Source organism: Plectrocnemia conspersa, unplaced genomic scaffold, assembly GCF_051122295.1.
Source record: "Plectrocnemia conspersa isolate PC_06_02 unplaced genomic scaffold, ASM5112229v1 ptg000001l, whole genome shotgun sequence".
NCBI lineage: Eukaryota > Metazoa > Arthropoda > Insecta > Trichoptera > Polycentropodidae > Plectrocnemia > Plectrocnemia conspersa.
Window position 1 is genome coordinate 17,418,119 of NW_028277165.1, and position 13,038 is coordinate 17,431,156.

Consider the following 13,038-nt stretch of genomic DNA (forward strand, 5'->3'; position numbering starts at 1 on the left):
TTTTGGAAGTCAGAGTCTTTGCTGGCGTGTCGAGTTGTATTGTTGCCAGGTGTGATTTTGCTAGAGCGGTTGGGATTGTTTTGATATGTACTTGCGATGATCTCTAGACGATTCACATATGTCTCTTGGTTTGTCTCATCTCATCTCTGCTGCTGTGACTCCGATATTCCATTATTGTAAAAAAAATCTGTGGCCTTTCTTTTAAAACGTGTTTTCATTTGTTCAAAATGGTCTTTGGCATGACCTCTAAATTATAATAAATTTTGCAAGTGCTTGGAACCCTTATAATATAATATGCAGAAAAAAATACATGTGAATATGGAGAGTTGATTTCTTAAGTGCAATTTTTATCTTTATTATGAACACCGTTTTATGAAACATGACTGTCCAGACACATGGCCCATTAATATTATTTTAGATCCTTATATTTAGACTAAATATTTATTTGCATGGCCTTTATGGATAATATAATGAATGAGCAATATTCACCAATTTTTCGTCCAATGTCACTTTTAGAACTAATACCTGTTCTGAAAGCGGCCCTTGAATTGTCTTAAGTTGAATACCCTTATTATATGTAATGCTTAATATTTGGTAGGAACAAGCTTAGAATTTTTCCATGTATAAATATTGTTTATAATTAATTAAAGATATTCTTTAAAACTTCACTGATATTTTTAAAAGCAATTTTGAACACCTAAAATCTTGATAACATTTTTAGTATAATTAAGAAATTAGGTCATCCAATAATTGGAGAGGCATATAAAAATGATATTTACTACGTATTTTTAACAAAGCTTAAATCGTGTATGTAATGATTTTATTTATTTGCTCTTTTAATATTTTTGTAAAAAAAATCTAAAACTTCAAACGTTAAAAAGGCATGTCGGATAACTCTATGGATATAACTTTTTTCCCAATTGGCGAATTGGTCAATAAATTTCGTATAACAAAAAGCAAAAAGTTATCACTGACAGAGTAGCGTGTCAAATGGGCAAGGTTCTAAATCGTTTTTTTTCAACTCGAGTGCAATATTTCGACCCCCCACAAATTGCTAGCCGAGTATGGCCGAGTTCTCAGAAAGAGAAACTTAATTAATAAGCTAGTTATGCCGACCGGACATGCAAGGGCCATTGCCAATTTCCAAGGTTTTTGAACTTTCGGTTAACCATTTTAGGGCGATTCACCTTCCTTTTATTACACCTTCGGGCTAGTGGTGAAACGCCCTCGACCATAAACGGAGTCCTTTGAAAAGCTATACGATAATTTGCTCTCGTAGTGTATCATTGGATATTTTTAGTAAAGTAGATTCTAAAACGATCCATACATCCAAAACAAGCATACTATACAGATAGTACTTTAAATAAATCTAGTACATAATATACATATTGTACTGTTTTATTTATTTTAACGATTAATTGTCGATCATCATCATAATGATCAGCTGTAAAAATAATTAGCTGTTTAATTTAATCGTAGTCGTACGAGCTTAGAATAAATGCCATGACACAAAAAAGTTCTAGGCGTATCGAATGAACATAGATTTTATTTCTTAATTGAAATTTATATATGAGAAAGTTATCAATAAAATAAAATAGAAGCTGTGTTCGTTAACTGTTAATCACAAATGTAATCGAATGTATAAGTAACTTTCTCAATACTATTTTAATCGTTTTAAGAAAGATAACGATGATTTAATAGCTATTTTGTCAGCAGTGGTAAAATCTAGAACCACCAATACATGCACAAACAAACATTGGTCATACACTTAAATGATTCATTAAAGAAAATACATTTTACATATTGATAGTGTTTCAATAGAAGTGTATTTTCAATAGCAAAAATATCAGTTTCTAAATCGAAGTAGAATGCTTAATTTAGCTAACTGAATTAGCTTATGATAAGCTAAACTTAAAGGTGAATGAAACTTCTGAGGGGCTAAGAAATCTTCCAAGATAGGATAAAAGCACTGGAACATGGTCATAAAAAGCGTTCAGAAAGACAATATTGGAACATAAAAGTAATTTCAAAAAGGAGAATGTATTCTTGCATTATCAGCACGCTACGTCAAACGCTACAGTTGCTGAAACTTTATTATTATCTAGAAAACTTTGAGGATCACGAGAATGTCCCGAAAGGCATTTTTCAACTCATAATTCCGGCATGATCAATTATAGTATATTACAAAGTGACGCAAAGTGCCATTGTCCTGTACTTTTCCAAACGCCGGCCGATCGTGACGAAAGAGCGGAATTATAGGGTGTTATTTTTGGGGTGGGATATATTATACACAACGAAAACGGTCTGGGCGTGTAAAATATTCCTTAACGATGTTCAGTCAATTTACTCCCCATGCAACCTGTATCAAACGCTCGAATCACTATAATAAACACCTTTACGCCATATTTGCTCCAGTCGTTAAGCGTTTCTCGTGAATTTGAGTTTTAAATTAAATCCCTAAATAATTATATGCCTTTCTGTCGGCGCTCCTAGTATTAACGAAGTCATCACACCGAACCAATTTCTCACATGATGCATTAAATCTGAGATAATATAATATATATAAATGCGTGTACAGGATGGTTTAGAGAAAATTTTGCATCAAATAAAAACTAAAATTAATCAATTCCTTGTATCAAAGTCAACAATTATATTTAAAATAATGTTGCTGAATCAAAACATTCTCACACTATGATTTCAACGAATTTGCCATAAAAACTATAAACATAAAATCATAAAGAAGTAGTACATATTTATTTTCCATTGGATATTCTTGCTTTTTAAGCACATCCATATTTTAAATCCAGATTGTATATATTGACATGTCTGCATCTTTTCTGTTTAATGTGTGGTGTTTAAAATAAAAAGGAACGGTCGACATTTCATTACGTTGTTTTGATCGTAAAACGAGGCCTTTGGTGTTATAAAGTTTACGGTTTGCAGAACATCAAACAAAGCAATCATAATACGCAATAAAATAAATAAAATGTGACCTGGCGCCTCAACTAAAAGCCACAAACCCTGAGGTGACTACAAGATCTCTTAAAACCTTGGAAATGTTTTAAGAAGCAGCTATTTCATATAATATAAATATTTGGCACCTTGTTTAGTTAAGAAAATGATTACTTTTTATTATTCAATCAATAATTTTATGATTTAATCTTGTTACAAGAGACTAAGGTTTCAACTTGAAAAATAAATTTATATGGTTACCTTTTAAAACATATATTTTGTTTAATTGAAAAAGTTCAACATTGTATTTTCACGATAAATAATTTGTATTAAAAAATATTTTTTCTCTTTAATTTATTAGAAATTCTTAAAAATACTCACAACATTAGGAATACGGTTATGAACTACTTGATTATTTATTAATAATTTAAAACAAATGAGTATATGTTGTTAAAAAAATAAAAAATGAATGTTACATAGTAAAAAATTAACAAATAAATAATTAAATTTATTACTCTCTAAGAAATCTTATTCTAAAAACATGAGTATAATTCTGATTAAAAATGTATGTAAAAAAAGCAGAAGCCAAATTTATTTTCATTAAAAACTATTTTTAAATTTGCAACAATTTGTGTAATTAATTATAGATAAGTGATGCACTCGTATAATCCAATTGTCCGCGAAGATCGGATTAAACTGTAAATTTCGGGCCTTGTAGCCGAACCAGAATTGACGTAAAGTGGGAAGCGGCTGCTTTTAAATCTCCGTAGCTCCGCTTAGTACGAGTTTGGATAAAATCGTGTTTATCTAATTGGGAGAATCTGGTGGGAGATCTTGATGAAGTTCTTGACAGAAATATATCCCAAATCAAAAAGTGTTCGGTATACGCGCTTAAATACACTATTAGAGACGTAGAAGGTTATTTTGCTCTCCCTTCTCTTGATGCTTAGGAAAATTACGCCGATATTTGAGTGGAATTAAATGTGTTTTTTTTGCTGCTTTTCTTATAAGAACGCGTTAGCGTAACCACTGTAATTTGAACAGCTGGAGATGTGGCAACACTGTAATAATAAATCATATTGCATACAGTTGTCCATATAAGCATCCAAGCTTTTTATAGTCCGCTTGTAAATTTATTTACCTAATTCGTCCGAATCACGTACGTCAACATAACAAAAATGCACTTGTGTGACAAATTGCACTAAAAACACTTTTCTCGCGATCATCTGGTAGTTTCGACCACATCAACAAAGAATGAAAATATTACAAAATCTTTGCTGCTTATTAATTGACAATTTAAAATATCTTAAACTTAAAATATTGTTTTAGATTTCAGTTAATGTTTCAATTTACTGCCTTTAATCCTTCGTTGTAACCTGACAGGCGTAAGCCCAATGCGTTGCAATGGCGTAAATCTGTACCAGCTAGTTTATGTAGAACAATAACTTTTTCTAACATGCAATCGCAGGTTTGTCAATATTAAGTTTCAATTATGGATTTCAAATGTCCTAATAATATCAAAACTGAAATAAATTATTAAAATTATATTTATTTTATTTCGGTAAAGGTAAGCATTTTTACAACAGAAGCAAAATCCTAAAATAAAGTATTTATTTGTGTTAATAAATTTTTATAGAGCAGCTGTGTCATAATAGTACAATTAATATATTTTCCGGTCCTTTGTGTCGGGGGTGTTTATTTTTGGTATGCAATAATTAAAAAATGTTTTCTATGTCTAAGTGTCTCCGAAACGAATTCTAGATACGGACGTCAAGCTGGACCATTGAATGCGAAGAGAGAAGCGGCGGGTCATACGATCTTCACTGGTCTAAAGTTTCATAAGCCTCTTATTTTAATACAGTACTTTTTTTAACTATTCCAGTGAATTTAACATTTTTTTAATACCAAAAAAAGGTTATGATATGGTTTTGTTTTTCAATCATAATAAATGTAATTTTAAGTGTATAAATATGGTAAATAATATATTTATGTATAAACTGACACATTATCATTTATTGACACGCTATTGCCTCATATACTACCCGGTTGTTACCCTTTGAAACGTGGTATATTAATTAAGCCAAATATTTTTTTCAGAAGAAACGGAAAACCCGTTTTTAATTCGCCTCCTGGTATCACTGCACTTACCCGACTCGGATAAGAAGTGGGCCCCTGCTGCGAAATTAAGCAGCAATCGAATACTTTCACGGCATCAATTAAGTGTAGTACCTACGCGGTGCTGAGGGTACGGCATGAAAGGTAGCCACTTTCAGCTTTTTGCGCCAAACGGCATCTTGGCTCAAACGAGGCGCTATAATCGTTTCACGGAAACCGTTGCAATTATCTCGATTTTGTATCGATACTTCAGTCGCGGCGGAAAGAATAAACGAAAGCTCTTTTGCCGCGGAGCTTTCGATTAAAGCTCGACTTTCTAACCCAGTGGTGTCCAGAGTATTGATGTGCAAGCTTCATTGTATTATTACATTAATACATAAGATATATGAACGTACTTAAATTATGCCTGGCAGAACAATTAATACAATATGTATTATAATTTATAAATAAATATACATATAAATAGAATAATTAATAAGACAATGAACACTCGATACCGCGTAAAATTTCAGCTGGAATTCCTCAAAAGATTTTGCTTGAGCCGTTTCTCTTTATCTTGTACACAAAAGATATTCCAAAATTTTAAAATACGCGTTTAACTATCTATTGTATGCTGACGATACAGCTATTATTTAAAATAATAATAATAATATTTTTAAAAGCCCGTGAAAATATTTGTTTACAGACAAACTTATTTTTGACTAATTTAAATAATTTCAACGTTATAACAATAATGCAAATTTATAACATAAACACTTTTTTTTTTAAATTAACAAGAAACAGTTTCATTATATTAAAAATGAATACTACTATTTTAATGCGCTACATTATTTTTGCCGCAAATATACGCTGATTTAAAAACTTTCATTACTTTTTTTAAAAACTTTAATGATTTTTCCAAATATATGTTTTTTTAAAGATATTTCTAAATACTTTATTTCTATAAAAATAGCAGTATACCATCTATATTTTTGACTCATTACAGTCTAACATAAATAAAAAAAAATAAGTTGTTTTAAATACTTATGTTTTTGTCAAAAATAATAAGACCCTACTGTAAAATAACTAACGAGATAAATGAAATCATCATAAGATTGACCAAATAAATATTTTTTCAATGATATTCATCTGATGTTATCATTTCTTAATACTTAATTAAATACTATACATATAAATAAAATGATTTACATTTAAATAATAGCACATTTTACATCAAATAACTAAAATACGTTCAAAATTAAAACTTCATTCCAGTTATAAATAAATGTATCACGGCATTCTCGTCGTTATATATTTTATCTTACAATAAATCTTTAGTAATAAAATGGTTACTTAGACATTTATGTATAGATAAGTAGTTGAATATTCAATTTATTATTCAACTGAAAGTGTAATGCTTATGTATAGATTTAATACTGGGAATACGTACGATAAACCAAATAAGCACTACTACTAATGTGATCGCAATTTACATCTCGGTAAATACGAGTATATATTAATACCGCTGAGTAAACGATCGACACCAGTTCAGTAAAAAGTAAAGTTCAAGTCAAATTTACTTTGAATTATTACAAATAGGTTTTCCCATTGCCAAGCTCACAAGTTATGCCAATGACGTGTACGATGAGAATGCAGTGTACGACGAGAATGTTATCCTTCTTCACGCTGTAACTAGCTTTGAAAGTTAACCGATGTACATACATACATATGTATCTATAATACATAGTTTCCCAAAAATAAATTTAATTAAAAAAGTTATATTTTTATAATATAATTTTTCTCTCACATATAAAAGTTTTTGCTAGGAACAAGTACAATAAAATAACAAAATAAATATATTTTTACGGATATCCATTGATTACACTATTGACCCTAGATTGCCACAGTCAAAAGTAACGCATTGAAATATCTACTAAGTAGAGGTCATAAATTGAATAGATCTAACATAATAATATAAAATCGGCACACAAATCATAGCTATCTAAATTGCGAACTAAAATAAATCTGTATCATTTTTTTTTTAATTCGGCTGATTTGAAAAGTTCAAACAAATTTAGACAGAATCCGCACAAGAGATCGAATGTTCGGATATCTTTAGATAAATCTATGCGTCTTCTACAACTGCTGTGAGAAATCAGCTGATATTGAAACAAGCCAGTAACAATAGGCAATAAATCATTATGAAGAACATGCGACAAAAGCTATAACTAACTAATTTTTTATTATTTCTACAAACTAGTAACTGAGAGTTAATCAGTAGATCGATTATTAGTGTTACAATGATCTGTGTAAAAATAAATAGAATTCACTACATTGGAGTGTGGATAAATATATAGATCACAAACATATGTAGCATCGGTGGTTCAGTGGTAGAATGCTCGCCTGCCACGCGGGCGGCCCGGGTTCGATTCCCGGCCGATGCAAATCTTTTTATATTTATTTAAAAAATACGTTTTATTTTTTGTCATTTTACAAATTATTTAGATAAATACAATCGTAGATACAAAGTATTAGTTGAGGCAATTAAATTACTGAATTGGACCAATAAGAAGAATCATACTTGATGAAATAATAAAAATACAGACAAAGGTGACCAAAGAAACTGTTTTTTAATCCGTATTTATTACTTTATAGTCCAGTCAAATAAGGCGAAATAAAGGCTAAACCTCGGAATGAAAGATACCAAGCTGAAATTTTGCACAGACCTTTGTTTTGATGTTCTAAGAACAGGGTGAAAAGTCTCATAAAATATCGTGTCTGCTAATCAAGATATCAAAGGTCAAAGGTCACAAAATTTGTTTTTTTGCAAATATCTCGCGTTTTATGCGTTGCACGTCATTAGATGCTTCACAAAACTTGTAAAGCATAAAATTATCTACAAGTTTAGTTCTAATATTTGTTTTGTATCATTAACCGTTTTTGAGATATAGCGCGAAGAGTGGGAGGCGTACATCCGTTTATAGAATCCAGCGAGTATTTCTACCTGCTTAACTTGGTATAAGCTTTGAAAAAGTAAACAATCGTGAAAAAAGTGGTCTCGGCAAGTCGTTTGAACCATAATTTTATTACTTTCTTCATTGTATTATTAGGAATTAAAAATGAAATATTGCTCGACAAGAAATTTGTGCGAAAAAATTGAAAGAGTTGAGAGATGTCCTTACGGAGTATGTACCAGATGATAAGAAGATCATTTCCAAATTAAGAGAAAAATATTTAACTGATATTATAGTTATAACGAAGATTGGATCATTTCCTATTTTTTCTTTTCGCGATGCTCAAGCTTAAGTTTTATCCATAGCTTGGTATGAAAATAAAAAAGGCACTTCGGAAGAAGAGCACTTGCGCGTAATGGAAGCTGCTGCGGCGATTATTAGAGAAGATATTCGATCTTCTGTTGTTGAGACCAAGTCTTATCCGCCCCCGAGTAAAATATTAATGAAGAAATTCCGAAAACTTTATTACATTTTCTGCAAGAAGTTATTATAAAGAACAGAAAAGGAAAGACGGGGCATTTTAAAACGAAATACACAGCTATAAGTCATGCTATAATGACTTCCATACGAAAACGGTCCTTTTCTTCGCAGTTATTAATTGGCCTATCTGTATTTCTTCATAGAAAAAATACAGATAGGCCAAACATCCAAAAAGACTTTTGGATGTTTTGTCAAGTTTAGGTTTTTTCGCTTCATATAGTGATACTGTAAAATGTTAAATTTTAGCTGTTTATCACCCACAGCCTCGTAATCAACCATCATAGTCAAGTGCCTTAGTACAGTATGCAGCAGATAATGCAGAAAAATATTTATACTCTTGATGGCTATAATACTGTCCATATAATGGGAATGATAAAAATAATAACTCCAAAATCTGAAGTTATATCTGATGACCGCATAAAGAAATTTACAACAAAACCAAGTGCAAAGGAGTTAGCAGCACTATCGCATATACCCCTTCTAGTGTATGAAAATCATGTCGTACCCGGATTGAGCAAGAGATTCAAGTTCAAAAATTTAATGATGTAGAAGAACTAACCGAACAAATATTTAATGTAGTTGATTTGCTGTGGATGTACGGAAAGTGGAAAAATATCTCACCGTTGCCAGGGTGGAATGGATTTATTGAACAACTTACAAAAAACAATGAGAGCTTTGTAACTTCTAGGATTCTGTTTCTTACTTTTATTCATCATCCTGCGAGTAATATGGACACAATTTACACCACATTACAGTGTGCTATAAGCACTGCCAAGAAACATGAACAAATAACATGCTTAATAACTTTTGATCAGCCGTTGTACATAAAAGCACGTGAAATCGTAGCAGCTTCAGATGCTAGCTCAGACTTGTCCAGAGTAGTTGTGAAACTAGGAGGCTTTCATATGCTTATGTCTTTTATGGGATGCATAGGGTATATAATGAATGGAAGCGGAATCAAGGAAGCTCTTAGTACAATTTATGCATCGAATTCTGTCGACAAAATGTTGGATGGTCCCGCTTTTGCAAGAAGTATCAGAGGCCATACGTATTAATTTTTTCATTATCGATGATGATTTTTGAAGATATGGAGATTGAAAGTTATAATGCTTTAGATGGGTTCATTCAGCAGATAACAATTTGCGATGTTTTCTACGAAACTGTGGAAGAATGTACAGGTAACTCTGGCTCCGTAGTTTTCATAGCGTTATCCTATAAACGGATGCGCGCTTCCCACTCCCCGCGCTATATCTCGAAAACCATTAACCATACGAAGGAATAAATTACAACAAACTTGTAGAAAATTTTATTTTCTATAAGTTTTGTTAAACATTTAATGACATGCGACGCAAAAGAGGCGAGATATTTGCAAAAAAACGATTTTTATGACCTTTGACCTTTAATATCTTGATTAGCAGACACGATATCTTTTGAGACTTTTCACCATATATTTAGAACGCCAAAACAAAGGTCTGTGCAAAATTTCAGCTTGTTATCTTTCATTCCGAGGTTAAACCCTTATTTGACTGGACTATTTAATAATATCTCATATGACTATTATATTTTCTACGATAATAGAATAAATATTTCGGCCCATTTCGCACAAAATATATGTAATATCACAGTAACTGGTTGTCAACTACTATTGTATGATTGTGTTATTATAGCGTCCGTGTGTTTTGGATAAAAAGTGGAAGCTGTGATGCCTGCACTACACTCTCTGGAAGTTGTTCGAACCGAAGTTACAGCTGAAGTCGGCCGAGACCTACGATTTCGAGTAAGCGACCACACTGCCACAAATTTCATATGCCGTCTGGACGGCGGCTTCTGTCACGTACAGCTGGCATATTTTCCCGCGATCGAAAAATGTACCAAATAATCGCAATTTTTAAACTGTCATTTTATTAAATTTGTGTGGGCACTCACCAATACAATATCAGTGAAAACTTTTCGGTCGTAAATATTCAATTTACGCAAAATCCTTGTCGGCTTTTGCAAAATGGCATAAGGCATAAAAATGATATAATACTTCAGAATACAAACACCACATCTGTGACTATCCTAGAATTTGTCGCCATCGATTCTAAATAAGAATTCGTTATGGTGTGACATTTATATAAACCGATCAAGGAAAATACATAAGGATATTCGAAACGATTTTTTTTAACAAAATCCAGTACCACTAATTATTTTTTAATTATTTAATTTTATATGAAAAAAAAAATAATAACGATATCTGTTAGAAGAATGTACTATCAAAAATATAATTAATCCCTTTTGGTAACCTAAAATATTCAAAGATGTCAGTAAGAGTCTGTTGAAGTCCCCGATAAGCACGTGATATTATAACTTGACCACGTGACTACGATGCAGCGCTCGACATGCGTGTTGACCATAGGACGCCTACGCGCATACTGAAATTGAACCGAGTTACTCGTTATATCTCAGTTTGCAAAAAAAAACATATCATTATCTCTCTCACTGTCGTCACTTAACACGCAAGAGAGCGAAAGGGGAAGTATCTCACCGCTCGCGCTTGAAAGAGCAGCTCTGACTTCGGTCCCTTTGACTCGGAAAATTTGCCGACAATGTTCGGAAGCGCTCGAAGCTGGCCAAGTCGACTGAATTATCCGGACAACTTCCGAGAGATTTGAGAGCGGGCAGAACCGAAGTAACCCACTATATTCTCCGTCCTTGGCCAACCTTGGCCAGATTCCAGGGAGTGTAGTGCAGGCATGAGGCTCACTGCTCTAAGGTGTTTGCATTTGTCTTGTGATACGCGCATTAACACAGAATCTTGAGGGAGCTGCGTGCTTTGTATAATCACATTTGAATATTATTGGCAAATAATGTAACCGACTCTCTTTTAATAGAGAAAGTACAAAAAATATATTTAAAAATAAATATTATACATTTTTATTTCCTAAAAAATCCTACAAGGTATAGTGGGTATGCTTCTTGAATCAAGTCGATGAGTGTACTCGGAAAAGCACTTCTTAAAGCTACTGTTAAAAAATATACACAGCCCGGAGATTCTGCAAGAACTTCGTTTTTTCAAGAACCACTTTCAATAGTACAGAACAACTCCCCAATAAGCACACTTTTTACCCATTTGTCGGATAGTATTTTTTTCATCTAGGAACTTGCAGTTGGTCTAGTCATTTAGTTGTAAATATTTAAACATACTAAGTGTAAAGTTTATTTCTTTGCGGGAGTCCTAATGTAATTGCCGTTTTAAGTGCTTCTCGACATCACTGCAAAGCGATTCACTTTTTTTTAATATTGGCATATGAACTCAGATTTATTGGCGTAGTACGATCTGGTGCCATGGCGTGTGTATAACGATCAAAACTGCGTTTGATGAAGTGAGCACGAGTAGCTCCGACCGCCCGAGGCAAAACCGAGAGCCACATATTGAGCGCACAGTAGTATGCAAAAAAGCATTGCGTATGCATAAGCTAATAATAAAAAAGGCATATACAAAATAAAAACCGATACGAAAGAGGACGAACTGAAGAATTGGTAAGAGACCTGTCGACGATATATCATGTTTGCTCAGCTTGCGGTTACGGTGCCGTTTAATGAAGCAGATGGCTCGAGCGGTCCCTGCGACTCACTTTCACATAAATCTTTATATAATCATCGCTTTACCGGAATCTTGTGCGCAGATTGAAACATCAAGCCGAGCCACCAGAATCATCGGCGATGATTGATCGCCGAAATTCGGGCATCGACCGCGGCCCAGTCATTAATCCTTTGCGAGCGGTTCTCCTTTCTCACGGACGATCGATATGCCGCTAATGAAGTTGCTCTTAGCTGTTAATTAATATGCTTGATTGATTGACCAGATGCTGTACTAATCGACACTGTGTAAACTAGAGAAACAAGACAGAACAAAAGCATATATACATATAGCAAATACCACTTACGAATGTTTTGAATAAAAATACTTAATATTTATAAACCAGCCTTGCATTAAAAAATGTTAATTTTAATAACCATAACATAATTTTAAATTACTATATAGCTTCTTAGTTTTAAATGAATATTATAAGGTTTTTTTGCCAAAAAAAAATATTATTCAATTACAAATCCCATAAAGTTCGAAATTCCAACAATAATAATAGATTATTTTATAAAGATGGTTAAAAATAACTATTTATAATATACTTTTATACAAAACCTTACATTCAATTGGAAAATTAACTTTAAAGTACTTTTAAAATTATCTATGAAACCTTATGCATATGTATTTATCATATTATGCTATTATAATATTTTTATATTACGTATGTATAGAGTAGATATAACTATTTATAGTGATTTCAGATTTTGTTTGGTTTCTTATATTTTGTGTTATTTTCTTATCTGAATACACTTTTATTTTTTCCTCAAGATATTTATAAATGGTATATTTTTTAATTTATCAGATTTATCTCTTTGAGTTTGTTTCAATTAAACCATTTTTTTACTTTTTATCTTGTAATGCCTTTATATA

The 13,038-nt window shown here is 32.2% G+C and overlaps 1 protein-coding gene and 1 non-coding gene across 7 annotated transcripts in view; one reads left to right on the plus strand and one right to left on the minus strand.

Moving 5' to 3' along the window:
* The window catches only part of LOC148239015 (anosmin-1-like), a 31,417-nt gene that overhangs the window by 4,355 nt on the left and 14,024 nt on the right, over positions 1–13,038 (minus strand). The window lies entirely within an intron of this gene.
* TRNAG-GCC (transfer RNA glycine (anticodon GCC)) lies at positions 7,420–7,490 on the plus strand. Its single transcript has one exon. It is a non-coding gene; the product is annotated as a tRNA-Gly (tRNA).